Source organism: Triticum aestivum, chromosome 6A, assembly GCF_018294505.1.
Source record: "Triticum aestivum cultivar Chinese Spring chromosome 6A, IWGSC CS RefSeq v2.1, whole genome shotgun sequence".
Classification (NCBI taxonomy): Eukaryota; Viridiplantae; Streptophyta; class Magnoliopsida; order Poales; family Poaceae; genus Triticum; species Triticum aestivum.
In genome coordinates, this window is record NC_057809.1 from 120,934,076 (window position 1) to 120,946,657 (window position 12,582).

The following is a 12,582-nucleotide window of genomic DNA, read 5'->3' on the forward strand; positions in this document are numbered from 1 at the left end:
ATATACGTGAGCCAAAAGGCGCAAACGGTCCCGGGCAAAGGTAAGGCGACACCCGTGGGGATACCGTGCGTGAGGCCGCAAAGTGATATGAGGTGTTACCGGCTAGATCGATGTGACATCGAGTCGGGGTCCTGACATAGGCATACTAACGCCCATGCCTTCTTTTTAGGAAAAAGAGTGCTCGCTGGACTATATCCGGAGAGGCTACTAATCACGTCTCCACCAGCCATGCTCCAAGGCAGGATTCGGAGGCGAGAACAAATACGAGGCATGCGTCGGGCGCTCCTCCGACAGAGGATGCGGATAGACTATCCGCCACCAATTCCGAGGTGGAAAGTGCCATGAACCACGGGCGTCGCCGGACTGTTCTTCGTGACGCTTGTTTCTCCCAAGAGGCACTGGATGCCTTCAACTAGGGAGATGCGTACCTCCATGCCGCTCAAAATGGTCTAGCCAGAGCCACGGAGCAGTATGTAAAAGACATACGGGTAAGAAAATTTGGTGATTATATATATCAGTAGCCCCTGAGACTTGAAAGAGTTAGAATAACTGATTTAAGGATCATTTGTTATGCATGTTCTTACAGAAAAGAATACCCAACTGTCCCAGGAGCTGGAAGGGTGTAAAGCCCAACTTCAGGCCGCACTAGCCGCAGCAGGGGAGCCCAAAGAGACCCCCTCTGGTAATATATCCTTTAAGTGAGAAGTATCATATAAAGTGCGGTGTATATGCAGATCTGACGGTAAAATTGCAGATGACATTGGAGTAAATCCGGATAAACAACAGCTCCTACGCCAGCTAAAGGCCGGTGAGAGCGTGCTTACGAGGTGAGGCAGGAGAAGAATGATCTCCTAGATGCCAACACCAAGCTGGGCGTGGAACTGAAGGATGTTCGTGCCCAACTGTCGGACTCCGTTAAGGAGAATCGGCGGCTTCGACGCGGCATATTTAGTAAGTACTTGAACGAACTTTGAAAAAGAGTTCGGCGAGGAAGTTGGCTGATAGAGTTATGTTTGTAGGTATGCTAACAGGTCGTCCTGCGGAGGAAATGCCCGGTTCTACGGGTGACCTTCTTCCCGAGCTCTCACAACTGCACGAACGAGTTCGGCAGGTGATGCAAGGCATCGCCCAGGCCTTGTGGCCATCCTTCTCCATGCCCGAAGGCCTGGGAGAGCGTGCAGAGAAGATGAAGGGAGCGCAGCGGCGCTTCTGATTATGGAAGATATCGACCTGCCGTCAGGGCGCTAGGGAAGCCTGGGCCATGGTGAAGACGCGGTACACGAAGGCTGATCCAAACCACATGGCCGAGGTCGGACCTGTGGGGCCTGATGGGAAGGAGATCCATGTGAGCTTAGTGTACGGCCAAGTAGAATTGGAGGCAAAGTATTCCCAATAGGACTGTAGACTAGACAGCCTATTGGACGGTATTGAAGAGGAATTCAACCAGTCAAATTGACTATGTAATTTAAAGTGACATGTATAATGCCTTCTAGCTGGATTGTAGATCGTTTGTCATGGCGGACCTTTTCACTTCGACCTCGGGACCCGACGGTCCAGAGTGTGTCCGAATACCCTCTCGGTTATGTAAGAACCGGGGCATGCATGGAGACCAGGCGTAGGGGTCATTAGTGCTTGAACAGACAAGTGCCCAACTAGTTATGTTATATTACATGGTTAGTAAGAAACATCATCCAGGGAGAATAGTTCCGTTAGGGGTTCCTTTCCCTGGGAGGCATGCCCTAAAGTGCATGTCCGGACTGCGAGAAGAGACGCAGAAAAAACATCTGGGGGCGGATAAGTAAATAAGTGAAAAATCATCTTTAGTTCACCGACCGAATATTCCCTTAAGAACCTAGCTTTCTGCTTCACCCAGTCTGAGGTACACATCTGGCTGACCCGGTGGTAACAATCGCAGAGGTGCTCCCCTTATGCCCTAGCCGAATTAACGGGAACATAGGGCATAAATACAAGAGCCAGGCAACCCAGCTTGGCCAAAACTTAAGTCATATCGATGCATATAATCGTGAATAAAGGGTACATGCGGAAGGATGACACATGTGTTGGGCATAAAGCCCGTATGAATACGCTTCTGTTAAAGAAGCCCCCAGGTATAATGAGCGCGGATAGCACATCAGTTGCGTGCAAACAAGGCACGAATGGGCCCCTAAAGACTGTGAGGGAGAAGAGAGGGAGAAGGAGAAAAATATAAGACAGACAGTGTATAAAAAATGGACAGAGGAAGGAGACAAACACAGAGTCCTGCGTTAGGCGTAGAATCTTCGGAGTCGGGCTGCGTTCCATGGGTTCGGCTCGAGTCGATTATCCGATGCATCCCATAGACGGTACGCTCCACTAGTCAGGACTTGGTCAATGATGAAGGGACCTTCCCATTTGGGCTTGAGTTTGTCCTTTTTCTTATCCGGCAGGCGTAGAACTAACTCGCCAACATTGTAGGTTTTGGCCCGTACTTCTCTGCTTTGGTATCTTCGAGCCTGCTGTTGATAGAATGCGGAACGGGCTTTTGCCACGTAACGCTCCTTCTCCAAGGCATCCAAACTGTCCTGCCGATCGAGCTCGGCTTCTCTTTATTCATACATGCGCACTTGAGGTGAGTCATGAATTATGTCGCAGGGCAGAACCGCCTCTGCGTCGTATACCATAAAGAATGGTGTGTATCTGATAGTGCGATTCGGCGTGGTCCGCAGCCCCTAGAGTGTGGAGTCGAGCTCCTCTACCCAATGCATGTTAGATTCCTTGAGGGACCGCACTAATTTGGGTTTGATGCCGCTCATGATAAGACCATTTGTTCGCTCGACCTGACCGTTAGTTTGTGGGTGATCGACTGAAGCATAATCAAGCTTGATGCCCATGTTTTTGCACCAGAGTTTTACTTCGTCGGCCGTAAAGTTCGTGCCGTTATCAGTGATGATGCTATGGGGGACGCCGTAACGGTGTACGACCCCGGATATGAAGTCTATCACCGGTCCGGATTCGGCCGTCTTAATAGGCTTGGCTTCTATCCATTTGGTGAACTTATCCACCATGACCAGTAAGTATTTTTGCTTGTGGGTTCCTCCTTTAAGGGGTCCAACCATGTCCAGCCCCCAGACCGCGAAGGGCCAGGTGATGGGGATAGTATGGAGGGCGGTGGGTGGCATATGGCTTTGGTTTGCAAAAAGCTGGCAACCAGCACAATGTTGGACTAAGTCCTGGGCGTCTGCCCGGGCCGTCGGCCAATAAAAGCCTGTACGGAAGGCCTTACTTACAAGGGACCGGGCTGCAGCGTGGTGACCGCTAAGTCTGGCATGAATTTCCGCCGGAACATTCCGCCCTTCCTCTTTGGAGATGCACCTTTGAAGGACTCCGGTGGTGCTTTTCTTATAAAGCTCTCCCTCATGGACTTTATAGGCTTTAGATCGCCGCACTATGTAGCGTTCCTCATTTTGGTCCTCAGGAAGTTCCTTCCTAGTTGGGTAGGCTAGGAATGGTTCTGTCCATGGGGCGATGATCGCCATTATGACGTGGGCTGAAGATGTTATTTCATTGGCAGAGCCTCCAATTGTGTCAGAATGTTTGGTGTCGGGCAGTGTGGTTGGGTCCGGGCTGTTATTTACAAGTTCCCCTTCCCATACTACAGATGGTTTGAACAGCCTCTCCAAGAAGATGTTGGGGGGACGGCGTCGCGTTTTGCGCCAATGCATGCCAGGACATCTGCTGCCTGATTGTTTTCCTGGGCTATATGGTGAAATTCAAGCCCCTCGACCCGAGCTGACATTTTTAGGACGGTGTTGTGATAAGCTGCCATTTTCGAATCCTTGGCGTCAAAGTCTCCATTTATTTGAGATATTGCGAGGTTCGAATCCCACGCACCTCTAGGCGTTGAATGCCCATGGATACTGTCATCCGGAGACCATGTAAAAGGGCCTCATATTCGGCTGCGTTGTTGGAGTCCGTATACATTATCTGGAGTATGTATTGAACTGTATCTCCTATTGGGGACGTCAAAACGATGCCAGCCCCTAGTCCAGCCAACATTTTGGAGCCGTCGAAGTGCATGATCCAGTTGGAATATGTGTCGTACTCTTTAGGGAGTTCGGCTTCCGTACATTCGGCGACGAAGTCGGCCAAAACATGCGACTTAATAGCTCGCTGTGGCTTGTAAGTTATGTCGAACGGGAGGAGCTCAATGGCCCATTTGGCAATCTGGCCTGTCGCGTCGCGGTTGTTTATAATATCGTTAAGTGGTACTTCCGAGGCTACCATTATCGAACACTCTTGAAAGTAGTGTCGCAGCTTCCGGGATGCCATAAGTACTGCATACGCTATCTTTTGATAATGCGGGTACCGTGACTTGCATGGAGTAAGGACAGTGGACACATAGTAAACCGGCTTTTGAAGGGGGAATTTGTGTCCGTCCGTCTCTCGTTCGATGATAAGCACTGCGCTTAAAACTTGATGAGTTGCCGCAATGTATAATAGCATTGGTTCGCCAATGTTTGGCGCGGCCAGGACTGGGTTTGTTGCCAATATGGCTTTTATTTTGTCGAGTCCGGCCGTGGCCGCATCCGTCCACCCGAAGTGTTCGGTGCGCCGAAGGAGGCGATAAAGGGGTAATGCCTTTTCTCCCAAGTGGGAGATAAAGCGGCTTAGAGCCGCCACGCATCCAGTCAATTTTTGTATTTGTTTGAGGTCCTTTGGGATGTCCAATTGTGACAGAGCTCGGATCTTTGCTGGATTTGCTTCAATTCCTCTACCGGATACAATGAAGCCCAAGAGCTTTCCGGCCGGTACGTCGAAAATGCATTTTTCCGGGTTGAGCTTGATGTCGTATGTTTGGAGGTTATCAAATGTGAGCCTCAAATCGTCTACTAGAGATTCTACATGCTTGGTTTTGATGACCACGTCATCTACATACGCCTCCACTATTTTGCCGATCTGGTTTGCCAGACATGTCTGAATCATGCGTTGATATGTTGCGCCAGCGTTTTTGAGCCCGAAGGGCATTGTGTTGAAGCAGAACGGGCCGTATGGTGTGATGAACGTCGTTGCGGCTTGGTCTGGCTCTGCCATCTTAATTTTATGGTAGCCGGAGTATGCGTCGAGGAAACACAATGAATCGTGTCCTGCGGTAGTGTCGATAATTTGGTCGATGCGGGGGAGGGGGAAGGGATCCTTTGGGCAAGCCTTGTTGAGGTCTTTAAAATCGACGCACAAGCGCCAAGATTTGTCCTTCTTTGGTACCATCACCAGGTTTTCTAGCCAGCTCGGATGATTTATGTCTCTGATGAATCCGGCCTCCGGTAGCTTGGCTAGTTCCTCTCCCATGGCTTGTCTTTTACGTTTGGAGAAATGCCGAAGAGCCTGCTTGACTGGCTTGAATCCTTTTAGGATATTTGGGCTGTGCTCAGCCAGCCGGCGTGGGATTCCTGGCATGTCTGAAGGGTGCCAGGAAAAGATGTCCCAGTTCTCACATAGGAACTCTCATAGTGCGGCGTCTACATCAGGGTTTAATTGTGCCCTGATGGAAGCTGTTTTTGTAGGGTCCGTTGGATGGACTTGGAATTTGACTATTTTGTCCGCCGGTTTAAAGGAGGTGGACTTGGATCTTTTATCGAGTATCACTCGTCCCTATTCACCATGGAGCGCAGCGCAGTCAGTTCCTCAGCCGCTAGGGCTTCGGATAGTGCCTCGAGGGCCAGTGCGGCTGTCTTATTTTTGGCGCGGAGTGCTATGTCTGGATCACTAGCAAGAGTGATGATTCCGATGGGCTCGGGCATTTTGAGCTTCATGTACCCGTAATGAGGTATAGCTTGGAAGATTGCAAACGCCTCCCACCCTAATAGAGTGTGGTATCCGCTACTGAACGGGGCCACTTGGAACGCGACCTCTTCGGACCTGTAATTATCCGGCATGCCGAACACCACATCTAGTGTGATTTTTCCTGTACATCGCACTTCCCGACTAGGGAATATTCCTCTAAAGGTTGTGCTGCTTTGCTCAATGCGGTTCCAGTCTATTTCCATTTTTTGAAGGGTTTCCTCATAAATGAGGTTCAATCCGCTGCCGCCGTCCATGAGTACCTTGGCGAGTCGAAAGCCGTCCACTATTGGACTGAGAACCAATGCAGCTGGTGCTCGGGCTGTTTGGAATTTAGGTTCGTCACTGGCATTAAAAGTAATAGCCGTGTCACTCCATGGGTTTATTGTTGCCACGTGGTAGACTTCGGCAAGGCTGCGGAGTGTTTGTTTTCGCATATTATTTGATGCGAAAGTCTCGAAGACTGTTAATACCGTACTGGTATCCCTGGGCAGGTGCTCTGTGGCTTCTGGTGTTAGAAGATCTTCACCACTTTTGGCCACCTGCCGGAGTATCCAACATGCTCTAAGGCTATGAGTTGGTGTGGCGCCCTCTGCACTGTGAATTTTACAGGGTCCATTGAGCCATGCCTCCAGTACGGTTCCATGCCCTGTAGAGGGTTTTTGCTTTTTGGCGTTTAACCCGGGTATCTGGCGATAATGTACCCCTTTATTTCGCACTGGGTTTGTATTCAGGGTCGGATTGTCCCAAAATTTTATTTCGGTTTTCCAGGCACTTTCCATCACACAGTACTTTTGGTACTATGGACGCCAAGTCGGCAAAGCATGTAATTTCGCGGCGACTTATGACATTGAGGATTCCCTTGTCCGTGCAATTATTACAGAAGAATGAAATTGCGTCTTCCTCGTGGCAGTCCTTTATCATGTTCATGACCAGGAGGAATCTGGCCCAGTAATGATGTACTATTTCTTTGGGCTCTTGCCTAATTTGGGGTAGATCGCTTACGTTTGGGTGGGTGGGTGGGATTGAATCCGAAACCTCAACCAATCTGAGACTCAGGGGCCAAGGAGTTTCCGAACTCGGAAGTTTGGATTTTGGGATGTTTTCCACTGAATCTAGCACGCTGCCTGACTCTAGGTTCAAGTCTTGAGTGACGTCCTCCCCTCCGCGGGTATCCGGCTTGGAGGGATCAGGAATCCGGACATAGCTAGTCCTTAAGATAGATGAAGGGTCGCCGCATTGTTCCTCCACCACTGCAATCTGATGGGTGACCTGGGGAGAGTTGATCTCTCTCAGATCGGGTTTAGGCCCAATCTGATCGTAGTCTGTAGCGATTCCCAGGGCGGCAATGCGATCCAAGAGCTCGTTTAGGGAAAAGAGCTCCATTGGATCTAACTGCTCGGCGATTTCCGAGTTGATGTGAAGATTGTTTTTGATGACCCGAGAAGTCATCGTCGACGCAGCGGCCGAATAGGCGGTCACAAGAAAACCACCTAGTCGGAGAGTTTGGCCGATAGCCAAAGCTCCCTTAGCAACAGTGCCGTCTTTAAAGACGGGATGAGGCATCCTTCCTGACGGCGACGGCACAGCAAAACTCTCAATGAATGCACCAATGTTGGTGTCAAAACCGGCGGATCTCGGGTAGGGGGTCCCGAACTGTGCGTCTAGGCCGGATGGTAACAGGAGGCAGGGGACATGATGTTTTACCCAGGTTCAGGCCCTCTTGATGGAGGTAAAACCCTACGTCCTGCTTGATTAATATTGATGATATGGGTAGTACAAGAGTAGATCTACCATGAGATCAGAGAGGCTAAACCCTAGAAGCTAGCCTATTGTATGATTGTATGTTGTAGTTGTTGTCCTACGGACTAAAACCCTTCGGTTTATATAGACATCGGAGAGGGCTAGGGTTACACAAGGTCGGTTACAAAGAAGGAAATATCCATATCCGTATTGCCTAGCTTGCCTTCCATGCCAAGTAGAGTCCCATCCGTACACGAAACGAAGTCTTCAAACTTATATCTTCATAGTCCAACAGTCCGGCCAAAGGTTATAGTCCGGCTATCCGGACACCCCCTAATCCAGGACTCCCTTAGTACCAAACGGGTCAGAACACCAGGTTTATAGCCAATATTTTTGTCATAGTAAAAAACAGAACCAGAAAAAAGAAAACAAGGCTGAAATAACCTTTGATTAATACATAAAGCAACTGTTCATAAACAATAGCCACACATGTACCTTTGATCTCCGGACCACCGGTTTAAAGGACCTGGGTGATGAAGTTGATAATCCAGTCTTTTTTGAGAAGTCAATGCTTCTGAATACTTAATGATTATCATGCCTTGGCGGCTTGTTGTCAAATAGTCCAGCTGGTGAAAAGACCATGCTGATTATTTGTGAAATTCATACAACAAAAATCCAATAAGGCAAATAACAGGTGTTAAACAAAATTAACCTTGTAATTAAAGGTTGGGGGTTTCTGATTCGAATACGATTAGTAAACCGGACCAAAGGGGTTAAGCTAAGGTTCGAATACGACCATATAGTCCCCAGTGGCTTTGGCATTGCACCAATCAAGAGGGTACCGGCAGCTATGTTTTCTTTGGTTCGAATATGACCTATGTTTGAACAGGAAGCCCCCAAATGACCTTGAGAGGTTTTTAACAACCCTGATTCGAATATGATCCAAGTTGGACCCAAAAGGGGTTAAGTTGTGATTCGGATACGATCAAGAAGCCCCCTAGTGAGTTTGGCTTTGAGCTGATCAAAAGGGTTACGACAGCTATGTTCTCTTTGGTTCGAGTACGACCTATGTTTGAACAGGAAGCCCCCAAGTGACCATGATAGTTGCAGCTAGATTCGAATACGATCATAAGCCGGACCAAAAAAGGTGAGACTTGATTCAAATATGATCAGTTCCTTAATAGTCATTTGAAAAATAGTAGTAAAAATAATAAAGATGCGTAATATTTCTGAAAAGAAAAGAGACCGATGGTCCTGCTTTATTACTTATCATAATATATACAACCTTAAAGTATGTACATGATGAGAGTCGGTGGCTCACGTGTAGTATGGCCGGAGTTGAGCAATGGTCCACGGCCGGCGGGTCTCCTCTTCCGACTTACGTGAGTCTTTGTGCTCTCGAACGTCAATGAGGTAATATGACCCGTTGTTTAAGTTCTTGCTGACCACAAAGGGTACTTCCCAAGGTGGGGATAGCTTGTGTGCATCTGATAGATCCTGGATGAGCCGGAGCACCAAGTCACCTTCTTGAAAAGTCCTGGACTTAACCCGGCGGTTGTGATAACAACGCAGGTCTTGTTGATAAATTGCTGATCGAGCCGCTGCGAAGTCTCTTTCCTCATCTAACAAGTCAAGTGCATCTTGCCTGGCTTGTTCATTGTTAGCTTCAACATAAGCCGCCACACGGGGCGAGTCATGACGGAAGTCACTAGGCAACACAGCTTCCACTCCATAAACCATGAAGAAAGGTGTATAACCTGTAGACCTGTTAGGGGTGGTGTTGATACTCCACAGCACTGAGGGTAGCTCCTCTACCCAACAACCCGGTGTTCGCTGCAAGGGAACCATAAGCCGGGGCTTAAGACCTTTTAAGATTTCTTGATTTTCTCTCTCAGCTTGACCATTGGATTGAGGATGGGCTACAGAAGAAACATCAAGCTGGATATGCTCGCGCTGACAGAACTCCTCCACAGCCCCTTGGGATAGATTAGTGCCATTGTCAGTGATAATGATGTGTGGAAAACCAAAACGGAAAATCACCTTTTTCATGAACTGAACCGTTGTGGCTGCATCACACTTACTCACTGGTTCTGCCTCAACCCACTTTGTGAATTTGTCAACTGCCACTAAAAGATGTGTCTTTTTATCCTTAGACCTTTTGAAAGGCCCAACCATGTCAAGCCCCCAGACCGCAAACGGCCAAGTGATGGGAATCATCCACAGCTCTTGAGCCAGCACATGTGCTCATCGCGCAAATTTTTGACATCCATCACATCTACTGACCAGATCTTCTGCATCAGCGTGAGACGTCAACCAGTAAAAACCATGACGAAAAGCTTTGTCCACCAGAGATTTTGACCCGGCATGATGACCACAATCGCCATCATGGATCTCACGAAGTATTTCTTGGCCTTCTTTAGGGGAAACACACCGCTGAAACGCTCTAGAGACGGTGCGATGGTATAGCTCTCCGTTAGAAATCGTCATTGACTTAGACCGCCGAGTTATCTGTCGGGCCAAGGTCTCATCTGCTGGCATCTTGCCCCGGGTCATGTAAGCCAAGAACGGCATTGTCCAATCTAGGATGACGTGAAGAGCCGCCACCAACTGCGCCTCCGTGTCAGGAACAGCTAGATATTCTTCTGTAGGTAACTTAACAGACGGGTTATGCAAAACATCCAAAAAGGTGTTAGGTGGCACCGGCTTACGCTGAGATCCCAACCGGCTTAAAGCTTCAGCCGCTTCGTTCTTCCTACGGTCAAGGTGCTCCACCTGATAACCTTTAAAATGCCCTGCAACAGCATCAACTTCACGGCGATAAGCCGCCATGAGAGGATCTTTGGAATCCCACTTGCCTGACACCTGTTGAGCTATCAAATCTGAGTCGCCAAGACACCGGACCCGGCTCAGGCTCATCTCTTTAGCCATTTCAAGACCATGGAGCAACGCTTCATATTCCGCTGCGTTGTTAGTGCAAGGAAACATCAGCTGCAACACATAACAAAATTTGTCACCTCGAGGGGAGGTTAAAACAACTCCAGCCCCCGAGCCTTCCAACTGTCTGGACCCATCAAAGTGAATAGTCCAATATGTGTTGTATGGTTTCTCCTCCGGCATCTGCATCTCTGTCCAGTCATTAATAAAATCAACCAGTGCTTGAGACTTGATCGCAGTACATGGTACATACTTCAACCCATGAGACCCAAGCTCAATGGCCCACTTGGCTACTCGTCCAGTGGCTTCTCTATTTTGAATGATGTCTCCCAAAGGAGCAGAGCTAACCACAGTGATTGGGTGACCCTGAAAGTAATGTTTAAGCTTCCGGCTCGCCATGAACACCCCATATACGAGCTTCTGCCAATGTGGATATCTTTGTTTAAATTCAATCAACACCTCACTGATGTAGTAAACCGGCCGTTGAACTAGATGTTCCTTGCCAACCTCCTTGCGCTCCACCACAATTGCCACACTAACAGCTCATGAGTTGGTGGCTACATATAACAACAGCGGCTCTTTCTCAACTGGAGCAGCAAGGACTGGCGGCTCAGCAAGTTGTTTCTTCAGATCCTCAAAAGCAGAGTTCGCAGCATCGCTCCAAACAAAATCATCCGTTTTCTTAATCATCTGATACAAAGGCATCGCCTTCTCCCCTAACCGGCTTATGAACCGGCTCAAAGCAGCAACACGACCCGCCAGCCATTGAACATCATTGATGCATGTTGGTTTGGCCAGGGACGTGATTTCCTTAATCTTCTCCTAGCTTCAATACCTCGGTTGGACACCAAAAACCCAAGAGCTTGCCAGCTGGGACTCCAAAAACACACTTGGTCAGGTTAAGCATAATTTTGTAGATCAAAGGTCTCTTTCAGATCTATGACCAAGGTTTCCTCTTTCCTAAATTGTACTACTATATCACCTACATAAGCATGAACATTACACCCAATCTGATTGTGAAGGCAATTCTGCATACACCGTTGATAATTTGCCTGGGCACTCTTGAGCCCGAAGGGCATAGATACATAGTAGAAGGCCCCAAACGGAGTGATGAAAGTTGTCTTCTCCTGGTCTTTGACTGCCATCTTGATCTAATGATAACCTGAATAAGCATCTAGAAAACTCAAACGTGCGCAACCCGCCGTAGCATCAATGTTCTGATCAATATGGGGAAGAGCAAAAGGGTCAGCTAGACAAGCCTTATTTAAATCGGTGTAATCCACACACATACACCAGGTGCCGTTCTTTTTTAGTACAAGCACCGGGTTGGCTAACCACTCTGGGTGAAAGACTTCCACAATGAACCCGGCCGCCAAAAGCCGGGCCACCTCTTCTCCAATGGGCTTGCGCCTTTCCTCGTTGAATCGTCTGAGAAATTTCCTGACCGGTCTAAACTTTGGATCAATATTGAAAGTGTGCTCAGCTAGTTCTCTCGGGACACCCGGCATGTCAGAAGGTTTCCATGCAAAGATGTCCCGGTTCTCATGGATGAACTCGATGAGCGCGCTTTCCTATTTTGGATCCAAGTTGGCACTGATGATGAACTGCTTGGATGAATCGCCGGGCACAAAATCAACCATCTTGGTGTCATCAGCTGACTTGATTTTCAACACCGGTTCATGCTCCGTTGTTGGCTTCTTTAAGGACGTCATGTCCGCCGGGCCAACATTATCTTTACAAAACTTTAGCTCCTCTGTTGCACAAACAGACACAGCATATGCAGCATCTCCCTCTTCACACTCCAGGGCTATTTTCCGGCTTCCATGTACTGTAATGGTGCCCTTGTAACCCGGCATCTTGAGCTGCAGATACACATAACACGGCCGAGCCATGAACTTGGCGTAAGCTGGTCGTCCAAACAAAGCATGATATGGGCTTTTAATCTTAACCACCTCAAAGGTTAATTTCTCCACTCTGGAATCGTACTCATCTACAAAGGCTACTTCCAGTTCAATCTTGCCAATTGGGTATGCCGACTTGCCAGGCACCACACCGTGAAAAACAGTGTTAGATTGCTTAAGACTCTTA